Genomic DNA, 20,430 nt, shown 5'->3' with positions numbered 1-20,430 from the left:
ACAAGTGCTTTCTATGGAATATTTTTTGTGCTGAGGATGTACATCACTATTTCAACTCTTTGTTTTCTTTTCTTTCACTGAAACCCATTTGGATCTTCAGACTTGTCCCTTTAAATATGAACACTGTGAAATTGGTTATACCTCATTTCCTTCTAACCTCTCTTCTTTTATACTCATTTGAACAAAACATGGCTAACATTGATGAAAAAGCATTCTTTCTCCTATAGTTCAAGCACTGAATCAGTCTATGTAGATTCTGCTTATGGCCCTGTCACTTCTTTTTTAGTGTTGTAGCACAGGTGACCGGGAACTGCATAGTTCTCAGGTTAGAGTCTCAGCGACAGGGAATGGGCATAAGGCAGCAGCCTGAGTGAACCTGGAAAGGAAAAACAGAGGAGCCACGTTTCAGTGTTCAGCCTGCGTGGTGAACTGCTTCACCCAGCCAGCCCTCCCCTGCTTCTTGTTCCTTGGTTAGCCTTTGCTGCTGTGTCTCACCCAGAAGCCATACAGGGCTGCCTGTCCACTTCCAGATCTGGCACTGGGGTCTTCCTTACACGTTCAGTAGCAGTGTCTGTGGAGTCACAAAATGTGTCAGGAAGAAGTCAAAGTCAGTATGTCTGCTCAGTTAGTACTGATGCACAGAGTTTGAAGAATGAATTATACATCTGAAGCGTAATTTTTCAGAGGCCAACTAAAGGAACTGTAGAAAGTATATGATATACTCTGAAGTAATTATTTTGTAAATTTTCAGAAATTTATGGAACAGTCTCCAGAAATTACATTTGAAAGTTTCTTGATTTGGTTCACTTGGAATACTCTAGATTTTTGTCCTTCATTTTCGTTGTGTGGTAGAAAATCACACAGGTTTGCCTCAAAGACTAGTGCTGCTTTATTTCAGTATTAAATATAAATGTTTTCCATTTTTTTAAAGAAACATATTAATTTAGTACATCATTTCCTGCTTACTTTACCTGTATTAGTATCTCTTTTGCCACATCTGTTGCAGTACCCTTGTAAATAAGGATTTAAAATTAAAGGTTTGATTCCCACAACAGAATCACAGAACAGAATAGCATTCAAAGAATTGCAGAATAGTTGAGGCTGGAAGGCACTTCTGCAGATCATCCACTCCAACCCACCCTTCTGAAGGTAGGGCCAGCTACAGCAGGTTGCTCAGGGCTCTTTCCAGTTGAGTTTTGAGTACCTCCAAGGACAGAGACTCCACAACCTCTCTGGGCAACCTGTTCCAGTGTTTGATTGCCGATTGCCCTTACAGTAAAAATGTTTTTTCTTATGTTTAAATGGAATTTCCTGTGCGAGAAAACTCTAACTCTGTCTTCTTTACTATATCCCGTTGGGTGAGATCCTCCCAAGGCTTCTTTTCTCCAGGCTGAACAGTTCCATCTCTCTTATCCTCTTCATATGACAGATGCTCCAATTCTTTCATCAACTTCATGGCCCTTTGATGGATTCAATCTGCTAAGACCATGTCTCTTGTACTAAGAATCCCAGAACTGGACACAGCACTGCAGATATAGCCTCACCAGTGCTCAAAAGAAGGGAAGGATCACCCCTCTCAACCTTGCTGGCAACACTCTTCCTAATGTAACCCAGCATATTGTTGGGTTTCTTTGCTGCAAGGGCACATTGCTGGTTTGTGTCCAACTTGATGCTCACCAGGACCCCAAGGTTCTTCTCTGCCAAGTTGCTTTGTAGCTGTTTGGCCTCCAGCGTGCCCTGGTGTATGGTGTTGTCCCTCCCTGAGGCAGGACTCAGCATTTCCCTCCACTGAACTTCCTGAGGTTTCTCTCTGCTCAGTTCTCTGGTACGTTTGGGTCCCTCTGCATGGCTGAAAACCCACCTTATGCGTCACTCCCTCACCCCAGTTTTTTTAATCTCTGCAGATTTGCTGAGGGTGCACTTTGTCCATCATCCAGGTCACTAATGATAATGCTCAACAGCATTGGCTCCCAAAACAACGCCTGGAGAACAGTGACTAGCTTCCGGCTGGATTTTGTGCCACTGATCACAACCCTTTCAGCCCAGCAAGTCAGTCAGGTTTAAATCCACCTCACTGTCCACTTACCTAGCCTGTGCTACTTCAGTTTGTGCATGAGAGTGCATTATTGGGAGACTGTTGAAAGCGTTGCTAAGGTCAAGTTAAACACCACCCACTGCTCTCCATTCAACCACAAAACAAGTCATCTCATTGTAGGAGGCTATCAGGTTGGTTAAGCATGATTTCCCTTTCATAAATCCATACACCAAATAACTTCCTTATCCTTCATACATTTGGAAAGAATTTCCATAATTACTTGCTCCATTACATTCCCATGGACCTAGGTAAGGCTGATAGGCCTGTAGTTCTCTGGATCCTCCTGCTTGAAGATAGAGTTGTGGGGTTTTTTCGTGTTTCTTACAGTCCTCAGGAACCTCCCCTGATCACTGTGGTGTTTTGAATGTAATTGAGAGTGGCCTTGCAGCGATGTCAGCTGGCTCCCTCAGCACTCGTAAGTGTACCCCATCAGGCCCCATGTGCTTGTGTATGTCTAGCTTGTTTCAACGTTCTCAAACTTAATCTTCACCCACTGAGGGTAAGTCTTCCTTCCTTTAGACTCTCTTGTGCATCTCGGGCCTGCAGGTCTTTCCAGCAAAGATCGGAGCAAAGGTGGCACTGAGTTCCTCAGTCTTTTCCATATTTCCCGTCACCAGACATCTAAACTGGTTTACAGTGGGCCCATTTTTTCCCTAGTCTTCCTTTTGCTGCTGATATACATGTAGAAACCCTTCTTGTTTCCCTTCTTGCCCCTCACCATGGTCAAATCTAGGTGTGCTTTGACTTAAGTCACCCCATCCCTGCACACTGAAACACCACCTCTTTATTCCTTTTCAGTCACCTGTCCCTGCTTCCACCTCTTGCATCTTTCCTTTTCACATTTGAGTCTAGTCAGGAACATCATGTTAATCCATGCAGGCTGCCTGCCACCTCTGCTTGATTGCTTTCTTGCTGGGACAGATCGAGCTTGATTTTGGAGGATGCAGTCCCTGAACATCAACCAGCTCTCCCAGGCTCCTCTTCTCTCCAGGACTGTCTCCTGTAGGATTCTCCCAGGCAGATATCTGAAGAAAATAGTATGGTCTTCTAAAGTCTGGGGGTTGTACTGACGCTTTTTGCCTTGTTTCTTTCTTACAGGATCCTGAAGTCCACCATCTTGTAGTCACTGCAGCAAGTCTGCCCCTGACCTTCACATCCCTGACCAGTTCTGCCTTGTTTGTAAGTATGAGGTCCAGTAGATTATCTTCCCTTGTTAATTCCTTGATCACATGTGCCAGGAAGCTATTACCAATGCACTCGAGGAACCTTCTGGCTTGCTTTGCCCTTCTGTGTTGTCCCTCCAACAGATGTTGGAGTGGTTCAAGTCCCCCATGAGGACCAGACCCTGTGAACATGAGACTTCTTCCAGTTGTCTGGAAAGGTCTTTTCTTCTTCTTCTTCTTTCTGATCAGGCAGTCTGTGGCAGACATCCATCACACCACTGTCCATGTTTGTCTGCCCACAGACTCTCAGCTGGCTCGTCGTTCATCCCAAGGCACAGCTGCCTGCATTCCCACTGCTTTCTCATATAAAGGGAACTCCTCCCATTGTCATCCTAGTTTGTCATTCCTAAAGAGCCCATATCCATCAACTGCAGCACTGTGATCCTCTGTTCTGTCTCACCACTTCTCTGTGATCTCGGTAAGTTTGCAGCTCTGCAGCTGCATGCAGACCTCTAACAGTTTGTTCCCCACATTGTTTGCATTAGTGTACAGGCATTTCAGAGAGGCATGCACTCATCCTGATTTCCCAGAAAAAGTGAGAGCTTCCCCCATAATGTCCTCTCAGCTATTCTTTGTTTGCATCCATATACGTGGCATGAGTCTCCTTCTGCCCTGTTGTGGTGCTTCAGCTCAGGAACACTCAAAACAGAAATGTTAATAGCTGATAGGCTTAAGTAGGTATGATAAATTAATATAAAATTATAATACCACCATTGGATATTCAGGAAAGGTAACTGTCTTGCAGTTGCCTGTTGTGGCAATCATCTTTAATTTTTCTGACATCTCTGCATTTATACTTCCAACCCTATAGCTAAGTTGATTAGAACTAGCTGTGGTAAGAACTGTTCTGTTGGCTTGCTGCCCATAAATAATATTCCATCATTTCCTGAGGGGAAAAAAAGCCTCGTAGACTCATTGCCATTTGTCCTCACATCTATTTGCAGCTCCTTATTTCCCTTGAGAAGCATCCAAGACCATTTGGAAGTTGAATTTTCCGATGTCCTCACTGATCTCCACCCCCTTCTCCCTCCATTTCTTGGAAGGATCAGCTTATGAAGACAAATCTCCCACGTTGTTTAATTTCATTATTCACTAATATGTGTCCATTTTATTTCTGTTCATCACACAGCATTCTTTAACTCCTCCTTTTTCTGAACTTTGGACACCAGCCCCTTGTAATACTTGAAGATGCATAAACATACAAAAAGTGGACACTTTATCATGTTATAGGTCTGGCTTTGTTTTTTTTGTTTGATTGGTTTTCATTTTTTTTTTATTAACTGTAGATTCAGCTATCAGATTATCGTTAGGCAATGTGCTGACATACACATCCCTCAGGGAGATGATTGTTAACTGCTGCAGGACAAATGATCAAGATTAGTCTGCCAAATATATGGTAGGTATCAATTATCATCCAATAGAAGCTGAAACAACATTTTTTCTCAGAAAAGCAGCAAACTACAATTCAAAGCTTGTCCTTTTCTCTGCAAAATTACTGTACCATGCAGTGAGCTGTTGTTTTTAACTGAATCAACTTTGACAGCATATTGATCTAATATTTTCACAATTACTTTCTAGCATTTTGATGTTTTCTCTTCTCCTTAGAATTCCCCTTCAACATATAAACATGCAATTTTTTTTATAAAATTGGACTGAATTCGCATACAACTTGCATTACCTCCATTAAGAGATTTCACATAAAGTCTTTTCTCTCTATCATTGGTATTTCCCATTACTGAAAACACCAAAACCTACTAGACTTTTTCAATATGTAGGTACCTTATGCTTGGAACAGAGCTTACTTAGCTTTGCATCTTTGCATTCTATATCCATTACTGTATATACAGATTAAATGTTAAGAATCTGGTATGAAGTACTTGAACTTCAATCAGAACTTGATATCTTGAGCCTAGTGAGATTCAGATCCCAAAACAATCAGCTCTACAAGCACACCATTGGACTCTTTGTAAAAATTGTCTCTTTCCACCCCCCAAGAGATGTTATTGAAGTGTTCTGAAATTCAAGTAGATGTGTAGAGAAAAAAAATATGCAATAGAGATGATCATATTATTTTTTTCCCCTGAGTAATTGAACTAAATCTTGAACTCAGTAGATGACTTAACTTCCCATTTCTCATTATAACCCTTTTTCCCTCACTACAGGTATCAGTCATCCTTTCTTCAAAATAAATGTATCAAGTGTTACATATGATTTCAAGGAGGTCTAGTTCATGGTGATCATGGTCTAAGTAGCACAATGCAGATCACAGTGTAACTGGTGGCATCAATATAATACAAAAGAAAAAAAAGTTTTGTTTTGTATACTGCCCTTAAATTTGCAACATCTTCAAATAAAGATTTGTGTATCTAACAGATTGTTTACAACTATGCTGTGGGCACCTCTCAAGACTGGGAACTCAGTATTGTTTACGAATTGCCACTAAGATTTTGCTAGGAGTCACCAAATAGCACAAATAAATTTGTCTTGTTCCTTCAAGGTTCATTTCCTTTCAAGGAAAGATCAGCTGTCAAGTAGAACAAGGGCTGCTCTAAAGAAACAGGATAATCAATTAGTGACTAGTGGAGCACTTTTAGCCAAATGATCTTAACTGTTAATAAAATGTTTTTCCTAGCACCGTTGAAGAACACTGTTTTATTGGAATAGTTAATGCTGTTAAACTTCAGAGCCCAGATGAATTTCTTGCTTCAGACTGGGGACTGAACATTGTAGGGAGCATAAAGCTAACAATTTTGGGAGTTTTGACCAAGAAAGTATGTCAGTTCCTCCAATAAATGGCTCTTCAAGGATAATATCTTAATCTGTGTAAAAACTGCTGAACTATTAACATAATGCAATTAAAGTTCTTTTAGTTCCTGCGTTTCAGTTGGCATAGAGATCTTACGTTATTCTGCTGACAGCATTGCCATAAATGATACAACACAGAAGTATGTTAAATACATTACCTTTTCCATTTAGGCTTGCAAGTACTTACGTCTGAAAAGAGGAGGCAAGAGCATGGCTATTTAAAATGTTTTTTCCTTCCTCACTTCAAATACAGTTAAAACTGTACTGTGTTCTTGTTGTGAACACAAGGTACTACTAAGCATTGCTGTTTATTTTTTAAAAAAATCTTGTATAGGAGACCTCCTGAAAATTAATTAGGGAGCGTGTGATTGCATCAAAATAAAAGGATTTGTGTAGCAGTAGCTGGAAGCAGAAGTTGGTTTGTTCTCCTGCCAAATGCATATATACTGACTTGCACTGGGCTTGCTCAGGGCATGGGGACCAAATAGTGTTTTTGTTGAAACCAGTGACAGAGCTCCCATTGACCCGAACAGGATCTGGAATTAATGCTCTGTTTCTCTGTAACTTACGTTTTCACATCATTTATAAGAGGGAACTTTTTCTTCTTGGTCAACGTGGTAGGAATGTGTCAGAACATCATGGGTATCTATGAAGTAGCTGCAGATTAATGTGACTGGAAATGAGAGGAGCATTTGACCTGCTGTCTGCTGGAGAGGAAACTTGAAGTAATGAAACCAGAGCACAAGGAGACCACTACAACTGGAAGATGGGTTGCTGTTTGGAAACAGCATGGTAAGAACATAACAGCCACTGGAGCTCCAGGATTGCTGTAGCTAGTAAGTGGCTGGGAAAGGGGGAATTTCTTATCTCTTATACTTTCTCTTAACTGCCTAACGCAGCTCCTGGGAGAGAAAGAGCTGGCCATATAAAATAACTTGAAGGCAATTGAAGCTAGGAAATGTTTGGCTGTAATATTTTTTCCTAAATTTCAGGGAGGAATTGTAGCTCATAGGTACAACTAGTAGCTTTCCTCAGCAAATGGAGTGATACTTCAGCCAAGCTTTTCCTGTTCTCTCAGTTCCCTGGAAAATTATGTACGTCATAACATGTTTAGAGATTACATTGACGCCAGGTCACACAGCTACTGGCTGAGAAGTGCTGAAGTGCAGTCTGAGAATGGTTAATGTTTCTTTTCGTTGCATAGCCAAAATAAGATAGAGCTATACTGCAGACTCTTTCCCACTTATACTCTGGGGATTCTGAAATATTTCACTTTTCCTGGTGGCTATACGCAACAAAAGAAAACATCAGCTGGTAGTTTACATTCTTGCTGCCTGCTTTATTTAGCACAAACCCTGAAGTGACTCTGGGCATTTATAAAAAGAGAACTCTCACAACACTAAGTCCATGTGAAAGATGGTGTTGGCTTCCCTCCGCGGAGATTAAAAACAGAGGGTGTGCTTTACAGTGCCAAGCCTAACTTCATGGCTATGGTAAGCCAGGGAGCTTGTTTTTTGTCCCATCATCGACTGTGTAACATTATCCACAAAAGTGCATTGTGGGTTAATGGTATAACTTTTCCTGACCATCTTTCTTTCCATGTGAATTCACCAGCCTGAGGATGTGACTGATACTGAAAAATGAGCCCTAAGGCTAGATCAGAGCAGGGCAGTCCTTCCCAGGAGAAGGACGTACTGCGAAATGGATCTGAATTGTCATTGCCCAGAACCTTGTATTAGTAAAACTGTTACTAGGTTAGAATATAGACATTTTGTATCCCTAAAAGTTAGGGACTTCTCACTGTTATCATATTGAAACATCATTTAATAGAAAGTAGGATATAGCCTGTTTCCTCTCTATATTCCATTGTCTTCATGCCAATAAAAGACAATGGATCACACATTAATATTAGGAAAGCACTAAGGTTCTTTTTGGATGTCTTGGGTATGGTTTAACAGCTAAGAGTGAAGAGGAGAGACAGCCTGGTGAAAGTTTTCCTTAGGCTGCTGTTCAGCAAAGGCCACAGTTCAGAACTTCCCCAAAGAGCATCAACACCCCTATGAACAGTGTAAAGCAGTCTGATGGCATGGAGGAGAATTACCTGATGGTAAGGGTTTCTGAAGAAAGCATGCTCAGACAGCCCATTTTGCTTATAGATGTGGATACTCAAAACAGGAATCTCTCTTTGACAAGGGGACAGGGCCAAATGTGAATAAATCAATACACCAGAAATGTTTGTGGGACAAAACTTTTCAGTCTTTCAAGCAACTGAAGTCCAGACATTCAGGGGAAGTAAGTTAAATAACTGGTGGTGCATTTGAATGAGAACATTTATCTTACTTGTCAAAGTCCCACAGATATTCTTCAAAATGACAGAAGTGTCTGACCACATTTCCCCCCTTCCCTATCCTGAATGAACTTATGAACTAGTTAGGCGCTGTCTGGGTTCCGGACATTTCAATAGTTTTGGCTCTATTCTAATATTCAGTCTAGAGGAATTCCTGTTAATTTTGTTTATGCTCTTTATTAAGCTTTTGTTTTGTCACTTCAGGCCTTTTCTGTGTGATGAATGCACCAATGGGAAAACCATTTTATCCAATGAAATCTACGTTTCCATAATCTTGAGCAATGGCTTCTTTTTCCAAGGACCTATGCAAAGATCCAGAGTCTAATCATTCCTGAACTTTGTGGTGTTTGCGTCGTTTGCAAGATACACATGCATCTAGACTTAGTTCTGCAAGTGATTTTTCTATGTAATGGGGAGAAACAGAAGCTTAATAACCTGCATCTGAATGTGTTATGTGTAGCTCTAAACCTCAAACAATTCTGGGGCTTGTGCCATTAAATGTATGACTGTATTGCAGAACAAATGACTGGGAAGAGTGCTTGCTACTTCCTTAGGAGTGGGCAATGAAGTAAACGAACATCGGAAGTGTGCTGGGTATTATTAGGTGGAAGCTTACAGTTAACAAGTCCAGAAATTTTGGTTTCAAGTATGTCCTCTTGGCAAGTAGTGTAACATCAGGACAACCACATTGAAAAGCCTAGAAGAGATCAAGGTTTGTTTTGCAAAGCATGGTGTGGAAATAGCTGGCCATTCTCATGCCACAACTGTTGTGCAACCTGCACTGTCAAAAGAAACATGCTTTCAGCTGCTCTTCTGGATAAGCATCATAATGCAAATATCAGGATGAAATGATGCCAAATCCATCAATCCCACAGATCTTGGATTAGTCTGACAGGTGTGTGTACTACTTCAATTCGTCCTGTTTAATGTTCATTTAATGTGGTGAGGCAACTCTGCTAAGCCTTCTGACTTACTAAATTTGTAGTTGTATCGACCAATCCACTGGAACTGCCCATGAAATGCTTTTAATATAACTCATCATAACTACCATTTTGCCTGATGAAGCTTTTAAATACGCCCTGCTTTTTTTTTTTCATTTTTATTTTGGACATGTCAGAAAGTTTTGCAAAAATTTGTATTTGAATGGTTAATATTTGCCTAGAGCCTCTGATCAGTTTTTTTTCCTGTACTTTCTAAGTCTATACATATAGAGAGATTTAGAAGACTGGGTTTTGCTTGACTATTGCTCTTTTTCTGTCTTTGTTTTTAGCCCCCCGAATGTAAGGTATAAGCCCACATAATCATCCTTCGACTATAAGGAAGAAGATCTTGAAGATCAAAAAATCTGTTTTGATGCTCTTTAAATTAAAAGTATGTATGATTTTACATTATCCCACTATTCTCCATGGTAGATAATGCTGAAGTATAAAATATATACCATGCTTAGTGGAAGCCTTTTACTCTGAGTTTACCTGATTTACCTGGATAAGGTGGGTACTTCTGGAGAAGAGAAACACAGGAGAGTCTGCAGATCCTGAGCCCTCATTAATGGTACATGCTTTTTGTATGATATTTCAAAGGAGCTGAGCAGCAATTGAGTGAAGAAATTAAAAGAGTTGATCTGGTATTAGTCTATTGCTTGTGAGACTTGTGTATGTAAAAAAAAAATTTTTTTGCTTGATGCATGTTAGCCTCCTGGCTGTGCTTGACCCATCTTGATTTCAGAGAGTGTTGCCATATGCAGCACCAGTCAGTCTATATTCACCTGAGCCATTTGTGCAACATCTGATGGAGGAGAGTCACTCCCTTCTCTGTCACCCCATACCCTGTGCAGGACCACAGAAAAAGCGACTTGACATCTATGTTGATTTTCCAAGTACAGTAGGTGGTCCTTGTCTGAAGCTTTGAGATGAAACTGAGAGAAACAAATCTACTGCAAACAATAAAATGAAACAGAAATATCTTTCAGCTGATTGAAAATTATTCTTCCCACTTCACCTGAGGTCATCAGATGGATTATATGTCTGTTCATAAAATAACTTCACAGTTTCACTTTGGAAGCTGTTTTCTAGGAAAGGTAAGACTGTGTCACAGGCTATGTGATGAGGTAGCACTCTGATCAGATGGGAACTAACAGAATAGCTCAATATATTACAAACCAAATTTATAAAGTCAGCTTTGACAAAGTCAGCAGGACAATGGAAGCCTGCCTTGTCCAAGCAGCTGTCGCCAGGACAGGCACCAGTTGTGAGACTGGGCTCCCTCTTAAAGTTTCACTGGGGAAGGATTTAGTACCAGGAAGTTTCCATTTGCTTGCCTGCTTGTGTAATAGATGGTACGTCTCTTTCTTTAGTATTTCAGATTTTTCCTGGCTCACACAGCAGCATCTTGTAATATCGTAACATCCTTTATTTAGACCTATGCGAGGCAGAACTCAGGTTGGTTGGTTATTTATACTTGGAACTGGGTTACGTTCTTTTTGCACAGCTTTCCTTCACCATAGGGATGAGAAGGGACTGACTTATCTCAAAATAAGGCAAATTAAACACTGACAAAACTAAGAGTAACCCTGATTTTGCCATCGGATTACCCTAAATGATAACTTATTGATTATTGTTTGATTATTAGAAAAACTTTTTCAATAAGAAGAAGACTTGAGTTGGTTTTGCATTTAAAACTTGAACAGAACTATGTATCAAACTCCTATCACAACAAAACTCTCTTAAAATTTTCTTCCCTCTGTTGTTTTTTCATGTGTCTCTGCATTTCCTGACTCTGACCACAACTGAAACTGGCATGAATGCTACCAGGCAGGAAGCTTGGATGTTACAGTAGGTGCTGGACAAACATCCTCACCTGGTGATGTTATAGGTAACCTATCATAAAATCTAACCTCTTTCTATTTTTAAGCCCATATCTTATCTTGTGTAAGCAGTGTTCACAGAGGTGTGTTATGGTGAGCCTGAGGAAAACTTCTTTGTTTTCTTTATCATATGAGCATCTCTGGTTGGATTGCTCGGGAAGAAAATGTCTGCAATAAAAATGATAGTGAACGAAGTCCTGCAGAGGTAAATGACAGGATTGGTGAAAATAGAGAATAGTCCTGCTAAATAATTTGAGTTCAGCAGCTTTAGCTGTAAACACCATTAGTATACAACATGGGTGACACTTCTGTTTGTAACTTAAGATGTTCATCTTCACTGACCCACAAGGCTCTCACGAGTTGGGTGCTTGTTTGAACTTTCTGGAAGGGCATCTGGCAATATGAACTCTGGAACCTGATGGTAGGGCCAAGCTCAGTTGTCTTCCTTAGCTTTGGCTACAGTTTGGTTTCTTCCTGGGTATGGTGGGGACAGCCTTGCAATGGATTTCTGTTGTGAGCAAGCTGATGCCACCTGCAAGACCTCTTTTTGGCCAGTAGGACACTGCTCATGACATTTCAGGTAACCATGACGTGAAGGGTCTGCCTTGTTGCTCAAAGAAGTTGGGTGTTCAGACAGACCCAGAAGTCTCTGTAACCTATTCATTCTTTTCCTTTCTTTGGTGGTAATTGCCAGAAAGAGTCTTAAACCATGTCAGTTATGTCCTATCCTGGTGCCATTTAATCACAGGCAAGTCTTCAGTTGACTTAACTGGGTCAGAATCCAGCCCATTGTGCTTGTGGCTTTGTTTCCAAGAGCCTGACTGAGACCACTAATTCATTGCACCCAAGCCAGATGGTGGATTAAATTAACAGCTTTTTCAAAGAGCAAACTAGTCTGCGCAGGCTTTTTCCTGATGTTGTCTCCTACGTGGTTTGTTTTGTTATTTCTTTTTAAATCTCTGATAGTTTTTAAGATAAATCTATTTACTGTTATCACTTTCTAAAAAGTAACTGTATTGTAAAAAAGCATAAGCATCCTTCCCCCACAGTTAAAAGTCCCAGGAAAAAGTGTGCTGTAACCCTCCAAAGAGGAGTAGCAAATTGCTTTTTTCCCAGAACTGCTCTGAAAGATCCAGGACCTTCCTCCTGGCACAGCCCTGCAGAGGCACTGCTCCACACAATGCTAATGACCAAAGTGTGCCTTGCCCACCTGAGCCAGCTCCCTGTGACAACAGAGGGAGCCTTTTCAGGGGTAGCGAGGGATCAAATTCTAAAGGCACATTTCACCTCCAACCGTTAAGCAAGCTCTTTGGACTGAATCATGACCTCTCCACCCTTTTTACTTACTCATCTTTTGCATAGTCCCCTGGAAGTTTATTAAAACAAGTATTGTCAAGGTGAAGTGCTGGACAAGAAGTCGCAGGGTGGTCTTCAATGTCTTTGAATACAGCTATGCTGCATAACAATATAAAGTGTTATGAAATCCAAAATACTGCTGAACACTTTGGCAAACCTATGTTATGGTTTGACAAAATATACTTTGTGATTTATTAAGAATATTTTTAGCTGATTGCGGCTGCTCCTTCCAGCCTTAAAATCAAGAATACTATTTCTTTGAAATATTTAAATGCAGATTTCAAACAACTGCAAATTTGTTTCTAACCCACCCAGTCAGAAGAGGATCACAAAACACCAAATGAATTTCCAGTTTTACTACTACTGACAGACCTGAACAAGGTTATGAAGATATCATTAAGTTTTGCATCCTATGATGAATGCTGGGAGAACTAGGAATCATTAAGTAGATTTTATTCCACAGCAGGGCACATTCCACTGGAGAAGTCCAGCCATGAAGAAAAAGTGAATATAGGAACCAGCTAAAAAAGGTCTTGAGTTATTTCATTTACCATTATGCATTTAAGAACCATATTTTGCTTTAGGAGTCATCTAGTATGTTCTGGGGCCAAAAGTTATACCTGAAAATGTAGACTGGAATGCTACTGATGGAGGGGGAGCAGAAACTGATGGAAGGTCTGCAGCTTGTATAAAATTTCATTGTGCCGCTGACCATCACAAGTGTACTGCTTAAGGAGCAAGTTTTTTAAGGTTAAAATACAATGATAAACTCAAAGTCCTTGATCCTTAAAATTAACATTTTCTTAAACAGTTTAACTATATGATCAGTTGGATTGAATATCTACATCTATGAATTACATCTATAATTTTATGCAGTAGAAAGATCCAATATTATTTCATTAATGAAATAGGAAACCATTGAGAATTAAAAACATAAATCGCTATAAAATAGATTTAGAATCAGGGCTACATTCAAGAAGTATTGCTGCCACAGTAAACAGTCCAGGTTGAAGAGTATAGCAGATTTTCTTCTCTTTCATAAGACTCCAGGCATAGCTATGGCCAAAACCAATGAGCAGGAAAGATTCTGATGTGCAGTCTGCTTTGTTTTGCGTAGTTTCATGCTATGTTAATACCACAGTACCTTCCAGAATGCATAAACCAAATGATTAACATCTGTCTTGGGTGTCTGTTCTATATCAGTGTGTCCTCAAGAAGAAACATGCATGATACTAAAGTGATGAGGTTTTTCTTTTTAAAGTTTGTTCAGACTAATTTGCATGGAGGAGAAACTTCAGACGTAGTAACATTTTACTCTCTGTTAATAGTATTGCTATTACGTCTGATAATTCTTGTCTATTTTTGTCTTAGGATGTGTTTAAAAGGCTGACAGACAGAAATCATCTTGGTAACTGAGCAAACTTTGTCTTGAATTCTTTGACAGGTTATGAATACGGAACTATGTGAAATTACTTTGAGTCATATTAGGTGTGTAAACATGCTTTCAATCCAGATCAAGTATGCATCCTAATATACAAATATTAGGTAAAATACCTGTAGTTAGTCAGATGTACCCTGGCAAAATTTGATACAGTTCCAAAAGACATGGCCCTTCATGGCAAAAATTCAAGAAATACATGAGATGTGATTTATTTCAAACACTGACTTCCTATGAGAAATTCCAAGCCATGCCAGCTGAGTCCAAGAAGAGGACCAGAGACCTTGGGGTGTGTAGAAGCAGAACATGATTTTATAATTTATGGTTCTAAATACAACTTATTTGAGATATTACCAGTGAAAGCATGGTGACATCTGAAGGGAATTTGTGTTTCTTCTTGATGTTTCTTGGGTAGCATATTTAGTACAAAAGTCACAAAATTAATGACCAAATCCAAGATATCATGTATTTTTCTCTGGATTTGAAAAGATCTATTACTGCTCCAAATTAGGAACCTTGACTACAGTAAATTAATCCTAGAATATTAAGTACTGCATTATTTATGTAAACTGCATTTTGGTTTTTATAATAACACCATTTTGTAAACTAGGACAGGAGTCTATGATTATCAGTAACATGTATCCATAGAAATCAATGACTGTCCCTAATCAAGGCGACTAATTCCCTTCTATTAGAGATTTGATCCTGAGATGTAAAGTCTCCAACATGTTGGTGCTGAGTTGTATAAAAGTTTTATTTATAAAATAGTAGGAACATCTTAAAATTTTACACAGAAAGCAGCTCAGGTTTCTGAGTGGGTAAGCCTGTTAGTGGTGGTCTTTCCTCTGCCAAATCAGTCAGTGGATGATGACCCTCTTGTGCAAAATCATTGGACTGGACAAGAAGGAGCTGGTGAGCTAAAGAAGAGGTCTTTAGATGGTCTCAAAACACCTGTAGAATACAGGGCAATATGTAGATGCTCCTTCATAAGCTGAGCCGAGCAAATGCTGTTTCTTAACTAATAGAAAGTGAATTGCCCAAAGGAAAGCATGTAACTGAACTAAGGTCATATATGGTGAAAATAACCTCGAGTTACACCAAGGACAAGCACCTTCATAGTAAATCTTTAAAATGCAAAATTGGAATTTCTACTTAATATTGGGTGCAGAAGTTATTAGGAGCTGGAAAGATTATTATCTTCCTCCCTATGCATGAAACTTGGAACACACCTCTCAGTACATATTGTTTTAGCTCTTGTGGCAGCTGTATCTGAGTCCTAGTCTCTGTCAGACTGTCCAGTCTGCCTGCCGACACTGGAAAGCCACTAGGTGCCATGGAAGCAGGAGCAAATCAAAGCAGATGGTACTGATGTTGCACTATCAGCACTAGCTGTGCTTTGAGGGAGGGATTGCTTTGGACTGCATTTAGTCTGGTCCCCAGGATCCGTGTGGTTTCAGGCTGTCCACGGTGCCAATCTCCTCCAGGACCTGTGTCGCTGGTAGAAGTTGGAGTGCATTTGGTGTGCATTTGGTGTGCATTTGGAACAAAATTCAGTTTCCTCCTGAAAAAATGTAGTCCCTGTGTAGTGAAATCACTCTGTGAATTGAACTAATACCCAGCAAATGGGGATGACTGGGGAATTTAATTTAAAGCTGCACCACTGCTCTGAACCAAAACATAAATGTAGGCATCATATCTTCTCTCCTTTGTTGAACTTTGCATTGGTAACTTGGTAAAAAAGAAGGTCTGTCTTCAATATCCAAATAAACCTAGGAATAAAAATAAGGCAATACAGATAATATTGCAAGGCTAATTTGAAAACCAGCATTTATTTTTGTTGACTCAAATGGTAGATAGCCAAATCCTAACTTTGAACCCAAGTCAGTCAGGGTTTCCCAGCTTAATCCTATGACTGAGAAGCACTAAAAAAGGAAGAGAGAACTGTTGCAGTTCACCTCAAACATACATTCATACATAAATACAGTCACAAGACCTGTCTAAATGTAAATCCTTTATACATATTGAAATTTGTTTCCTTGATTTTTCTTGAATGCAAATGATCATACGTGCAAAGAATAATTTTAATTGGCATAACTGCTCTAATGTCTTTTGTTCGACTTCATATAACTAACTTCATTTCGCATTGCAAAACTAGGTCTTTTTCCTCCTGACATGGGTACAACTCAGCCTTTTGGAAATTATGTACCATGACTATGCATGTCACAATTTACAGAAAAGTTTTGCTGCTGTCCAATAATCTTGGAAGCGAAGAAAAATCTTTAGTGACTCATAGCCTGAGTCTCACTTATTTTTACACATAAAAATGGACTGGCTTGTATCAGTACTGAGACTTAACCTGAGAAAAAGACCTCAAAACAGACATATCTTTTTCACTTATTACCTTTTTAAAGTTACTCTCCTAAATCTTATCTATACCTGTAAAACTCCTCCACCCACCCCACCACCCTGGCATTATCTGCCTAAAAGAGATCAAAGTTTTTTTTACAAATTCATATCAATCATGGTGAACTGCTTTACTCTGAAAAATCTTCTGAATTACTTTGATTTTAAATTTCAGCAAAGTACCTTTTTTAGTGTTCAGATGGTTTGAACACAGTTCAAATGCTGAGCACGCTACTGAGCACTTCAATACTATAGGAAATGAAACTGAAACAGTAGATTAGTTTATACTCTTCTTTGAACATCAAACAAAGTATAATGTGCTGTTTGTGTGTCTCTTAATGTAAGCTCTTGTGTGCTTCCAAAAGATAATTTTTTCAGAGTTTTTGATGTTGCCATATGTGATAACATGCATGTAGTATGTAGTATGAAGATGGCTAATCACAGCCTGGTATCATTTCTTAGTAGAGTATGGAAAGGAAGTGATACTTGCAAAGAGTTTGAAAGGCAAGGTCTGTGAGGAACCAAAAAAGGGAAAGTGTGGTGGGAAGTGGGATGGAAAAACATGTAAGCTCCTATCTGCCCCAAGGAGTCCAACAGCACAGATCCTAATGCTCTTGCAGCAAATGTTCGGGTTTAGAAGGGAGATGGCAGGGAATGCTGACTTGCTCAATGGAAATCTTGACAAAATGTCTGGTCAACTCATTTCCCTGATAGTCACAGATATTGCTCCTGTCTAGTTTTCCCTCTGCAGAGGCATTCTTTCCCCTGCCATACTTCAGCCCTGAGAAATAGAAAAGAAGAAGATGTCATCTTGAGCTAATTCTATAAACACTGCTATCAGAAAAGACATTTTAAACTATCGTAAAAAGACCCATTGTGCAATTGGAGTCTTGGAACAAGAATGGGTTATAGCTCAACCATTGTTAAAGGTTAATGTTCCTATCATTGCATTCCTTTTTCTAGTTCCCATAACCAGGCTGTAATGATAGATAAATATATGAGCTATTTCTTTGTGTTGGCAAAATCACAATTCAGAAAGACATAGTTTCCTAAGTTATTTTTAAACTAATATGCTGGTTTATAGCTAGATGAACAAAACCATCTTTTTTTAAGAAAAGAAAGGAGAAAGATTTTTAATGTTATGCTGCTCTTGCAGAAAGCAAGCATTTTTGTGTATCAAAACAGAGTAACAGCTTTCTGAAGTAAACTCATGAACTGAAAAGGAAACTAATTAAAACAATAACATTAATTTAATGTTGCCAAATGTTAACCAATCTGGTACTTTCCACAATTATTTTTACTGTTGTAAAATAATTCAAATGTCTTTGTCATTGTTTTGTATTGTTATGTTCCTGTAAGTGTTGAATGTTGATTCCAGGGCAAAAATTCTATTTACTGTTAGCTGACTGAGCAACAGTCTGCACATCTCTCTTCCCAGCCCTTCCAATTTTCATACAAGCAGGAAAGTAATGTCTCCTATATTTTAGTGGGTTGCTGTGCTGCCTGCTCAGTGCATGAAAAGTGCTTTCTATCAGTGAGGTACTCTGATAAAAAATTATAACTGCTAGGCAACTCCGTAGATCGAGGCCTAAGGGTTTTCTTATGACATCACAGCAAAAGAGCATCTTCTTAGTCCAGGCTTTCTTTAAAGGTCAGGAGAGAGGAGACGCAGTCTTCACAGTCTTACCAGATTTAGAGAAGCTTCTCAGCTTCCGTAAGATTCATCTTGCCCAGCCCAACCAGTCTGCTCAAACGCCTGTGAGATCGGGGGTGCTTCAGAGCTGGAAGGTCCTAGCGATAGAGCTTGCACATTGTTCACTCTGTATTGAAGAGTGAGTCCTTACACTGTGCTCAGTGCCTGTTCAAAAAGGTTGAATGCCACATTACTGTTACTATTCACAGGTTTTATGGTTCGGGGCAAACTGAGAGGAAAAAGCAGGCCAGCTGCAGCTACTTCCTATCTTTGGAGTCTAATCTACTGGAACTATATGTCTCTGAACTAAAAGTAACCCCACATCAGTTTTGGGTTTTTTTTTTTTTTTTTTTTTTGCAGGGATGGAAAGCTTTTCATTAATTCTTTCCTGGCTTGTGGTGGATCTGAAGGGAAATAAATAAGTCCTTCTTTAACAAACTCAAAAAAATGCCTGTGAAATGTAAGTGAGATCAGACTTTTTAACAGCGTGGCTCCATGGCAGTGTATGTCCTAGTGAGCAAAGCCACTCAAACCTGGGCTCCAGAAGGTGTCTGAGTAGCTGGCTCTTGTCCCCTGCAGAGATTCAATGTATCAGATAGTTTGGTGTGTGTTAAACCCTCCGTAAGCAACAGATGGATGGTAAGACCTGTCAAGGAAATTCTTACTGAATGGACTGTCATGGTTTAACCCCAGCCTGTAACTGAGCACCACGCAGCTGCTTGCTCCCTCCCCCCTCACCCAGAGGGATGGGGAGGAGAATCGGAAAAGAATGTAAAACTTGAGGGTTGAGATAGGAACAATTTAATAATTGAAATAAAATAAAACAAGAAATAATAATAACAACAATAATAATGATGATGATGATGATGACAGTCACAAAGAAAAGGAGGGAGAAGGAACGAAATCCAAAGGGAAGGCAGAAAACAAATGATACACAATGCAATTGCTCACACCTGCTGACTAATGCCCACCCAGTCCCCGAGCAATGATTCTTGCAAAATGTTCATCTTTCTCATTTTTTTTTTACACAAGACAAAATAGTGAAGGTCCTTCGTTAATTGCTTTCCATATATGAGTGGTATATCTGCCAGTCCTGTTTAGGAAACTTGTTAGGTAACTTTTTTTCTGGAAAATATAGACTTTCTTTGAAAAGAATCAAACCAAAACCCAAACCATAAACCCCCAAAACAACCAAAGAGAAAGGCAAACATATATTAACCTTTCAGCAAAGAACAAATACTACCAGTGCATCTCCATGAACTATGAACTGCCCTTTAATCATTTTCTGAAAATGTTAACTCTGAAGTCTAATAACCACTCTAAAATTACGAGCATTAGCTGTTTGGTTCCTGCTATACTGATACTGAACGCACAGAACCGATAATACATAATTTTCAACTTTCTTATCATTAAAAATGCTTTTTTTTTTAATCTCCCACACACAGTGCTCTGTGTTGGTTGTTTACACAGAGAAGCAGATAATACTGTTTACAAGATTCATGTGGATACAAATTAAATTTGCCCCTTGTTAGTAACTGAAGTAGCAACTCTAATGTTTTTCCAGGTTATACTTTTTTCTCTACAAACTGCCTGTAAACTTTTGTGCAACCCTTCTGCTGTGTCTATCAGAAACATCATAGAAAAGAATCTATGGTATTCAAACAGGAGGTTATGAAAGTGTGGCAGCAGTAGTTCAGGCTAAATATGTTTTAACAGATAAAGTGATACACAACTGTTATTTCCATATATTTTGCCTCTTTTTCAATGATGTATTAAGGGTTTGAATTTCCCATTTTATTCCCAGTTGCGAGTTTTACTCTATTAAAATTGAACAAACATCACCTGGTAGTATTTTTTGATCTGCTGATGAACAAGGTATCACTAAAGGACAAGAGAAATGTGTGCCGTATTTGTACAGCAGAAGCACAGGGAGGAGATACCTGCACTTTTAATGTGCTTCGGTTACTAGGGCTTATGTGGAAAAATCATATTAGTTCTGCTTTTCTTGTGAGACACCATGTACTTGATCCTTTCCAAAACCTAGAAATACAACCTCACACATGTGTCTTGTTTGCCTTCATTGTGATATTTAAGTTAATATGGTTTCAGATAATAATTTGGATACAACCTCTTCAAAACCTGAGCAACTATGCAAATTTTAAGCAATGGAGTAGGCCTAAAGGTTTTGGCCTCTGGTAAAAAACAGT

Source organism: Falco naumanni, chromosome 5 (assembly GCF_017639655.2).
Source record: "Falco naumanni isolate bFalNau1 chromosome 5, bFalNau1.pat, whole genome shotgun sequence".
Classification (NCBI taxonomy): domain Eukaryota; kingdom Metazoa; phylum Chordata; class Aves; order Falconiformes; family Falconidae; genus Falco; species Falco naumanni.
Note: the sequence above shows the minus strand (reverse complement) of the source record.